General features: G+C 39.8%; 2 protein-coding genes across 5 annotated transcripts in view; one reads left to right on the forward strand and one right to left on the reverse strand.

Moving 5' to 3' along the window:
• The window catches only part of ARHGEF10 (Rho guanine nucleotide exchange factor 10), a 133,480-nt gene extending 131,443 nt beyond the window's left edge, over positions 1-2,037 (forward strand). For all 4 annotated transcript variants that reach the window (XM_085898837.1, XM_085898838.1, XM_085898836.1 and 1 more), the window contains one exon: positions 1-2,037. This exon is cut by the window's left edge and continues 1,003 nt beyond it. The gene's annotated coding sequence lies outside the window, so the exon portion shown is untranslated.
• The window catches only part of ARMC7 (armadillo repeat containing 7), a 15,298-nt gene continuing 14,394 nt past the window's right edge, over positions 2,034-2,937 (reverse strand). Inside the window, exon 5 of the mRNA XM_085898840.1 lies at positions 2,034-2,937. The gene's annotated coding sequence lies outside the window, so the exon portion shown is untranslated.

Here is a 2,937-nt window from a genome sequence, read left to right on the forward strand (position 1 = left end):
GCAAAGTACACATCCATGTATTGCCTATTATTATTTTTATAGTACTGTATTTTATAAAGCTACTCGTAAAATGGAAGGTACATTGCATCTGCAACTACAGGGTGCCTCACAGAAAACCAGGAAATTTGAGATTGAGATTTATTTTGCCGTATTTTACCATATCAATGGTTTTACACTACATCTAAGTATGCTTTTGTTTTGTTTTAAATAAACTGTACCAAATTTCCTGGTTTTCTGTGGGGCACCCTGTAGAACGGCACTCGGTAGAACGCATACCTCCGCCAGTTGAACAGTTTACATTTGTAACCCACTGACAGGCCGGATCTGAATCTGGATCTGAACCAGAATTGAATCGGCTTGTTCTTGTCACCTCCATAACTCATCCACCTAGTTTTGTCATAACTCATCCACAACATTTTGAAATATCATTGTTGGCCCGATTTCTCAATGGTGAAGAATAACTTTGAAAGTTCTCGTATCCAGATTCGGCTCTTCACCCAAATCGACCTTTTTGTCACACACCAAACATCTCCACGAAGTTTCGTCTGAATCCGTCCACAACTTTTTGAGATATCGTGCAATGTATAGTTTTTGGCCCTACTCTCAATGGTGAAGAATCGCTTAAAAAAAAAAAATCAGATCCAAATCCTGATTCAGATCTTCACCAAAATCGCATCAATTTATCCTTATCACACTCAATTTATCCAACCTTTCCACCAAATTTCGTCCGAATCCGTCAACAACTTTGAGATATTCTGTTCTGACAGACAGACAGGGGTGAAAACAATCTCTGTACACCCTAGGTGATGAAGGTAATAAACAACCCACTCTGGAAGTGTGGGAGAGAGGGCTAGAGTGGACAGAGAAGGGAGGGGAAGATGGAGGAGTGTGAGAGGAGAGAGTGGAAAGCAATGACACAAAGATGAAGGTTTTGGTTGTTTTTTCCTCTGCAAGAACAAGGCTCTTGGAAGAGGGAGGTTAAGTGTAACAGGGGTAGTGGGGCAACAATTTGGCACAACCAGCAAGGAGATAAATGACCAGGAAAGGAAAAGAGAGGGAACGGAAGGAAATGCTGAAATCTGCAAGTAAGAGGGTTGGGTGAGGAAGGGTTAATGGGGGTGAGAAACATTATGGGTCAGGATGGGGGTTGAAGGTAAAACTTTTTTTTTCTTTCTTGAATATATTGTAACATACAAGATCATTGTTGATGCAAAACACTTCCCAAAACGTGTATCAGAATGCAAAAATAAAAAAAAATCATTGCTTTCTCCTAATCCATAAAGGAAATGAGGTTCTTAATCACACAAATAATAAAATGCTAAATTTTAAATATGCTTAAGCTGTTATCAAAAGTTATCTTCCACAAATCAGCATAGTTTTCTATTGCACTTCGTGTAGTAAAACCCATGATAATTGTGCTTGCCGCTTGCTTTTACTTGTTCAATGTTTTAAGCGATGATGGTACATGTTTAAAATATAGTTCGGAGAGGAGATTGGCACTGCCCGGTCGATTTGCCCATAGAAATGCCAACATTGTCGCCCCAATGATATTCTGTCATGGGATGGATCTAATCAAACATGTTTAAGAGATATGAATGAGGGATCGGCTTTGCCAAAACAATGTTGTGGTGCTAAAATACTCGACGGTTCAGCATTGAAAAGTGACGACAACACGCATCAAATCCCATCAGAGTTTGACAAGGAAACTTATCTGCCTGGGATCTAGTTTATTTAACTTTTACTTGTGTGATAAAATCCACAATTTTCGTATTTACTGATGGAACACTCAAGTGGGACCGTGTTTCTCCAACGAACGTGTTTGCGTCGTGCTTGATGCCCTGGCTTGGTTGAAATGCTGCGTTTGTGGAACTTGTGCCAGGACTTGTGCTGTACCGCTGATCCTTTGCTCAAGCAGTGGTGAAAGAGGAACGAATGACTGAAGAGGAGGCTCTGCTGATCGAGCCAGTGCCAAAACCTGACCGTTTGTAATCATATCTTGCTTAGATTTTAAAATAAAATACAAAACAAAAGGAGAAACATGTCATGGATTTTATTACAAACATCTATGGACAACTTGTACAATTGTTGCTGTTCAAGAAAAAAATTATCTATATTCTCAAAACTGAAATGAAAAAGGGGAATCTCTTATTTCCATCTGTTTTATCATCCATAGTTGAGGCAAAAAAATTAATGTCATGTTTGAAGGCAGGCACATGAAATAAACGGATATGACTCGATCTGTTTAAATTATTACAGGTTAACAAACGTGTTTATAGTCACATGTGTCGATTATTTCATCTTCAAGTGCAGGAGTCGCACCTTAATCCAGGTCTCAAAAGAAAAGCTCGGAGGTAATGAATGAGCCGTTTAAATCGAGCTTAATCTGGGTTTGATTTCCAACGATAATTTTATCCTGGTACTTCACAGGTTGGGCATCACTGAATACACTGTCCTTAGGAGGGTGTTAAGTCGGCTGTTCATCTGCAAGCATTCAATGCTGGTCATTAATGATCCTGTGTTGCTTTTCAAAATGAGAAGGTCATTGTGCCATGATAAAATGAAATTCCTGTCATCTACAGGAGCACTGCACCAGCTGCACTGTCATGTCTCCAGAAGAGATACAACCAGCAGCCAAGTGATGCATACCACCACACAGTATAACCCAATATGCCAATGCACATGTACTACCACAACTATTGATTTTGATGTACCATACTCTTTACACAGCATTGGTGATGCTGAAGCAGTTTCTTGACAAAGGTTACACTGGGTGGTTTGCCATTGCCTTTCCAGCATTGTTTTTCCATGCTCTATCCTTTCAAATGTGGAGCGTCCAGCAAGGAAGCAGCAAGTACCATTTTTAAACTCTTTGGTATGACTTGGCCAGGGTACCAATCTGACTACTACATTCCAATAAGCTACTTTATGTGGCCACAG

This window comes from Eptatretus burgeri, chromosome 10, assembly GCF_056783735.1.
Source record: "Eptatretus burgeri isolate ZD-2024b chromosome 10, Ebu_testis_v1, whole genome shotgun sequence".
NCBI classification, from domain to species: Eukaryota; Metazoa; Chordata; class Myxini; order Myxiniformes; family Myxinidae; genus Eptatretus; species Eptatretus burgeri.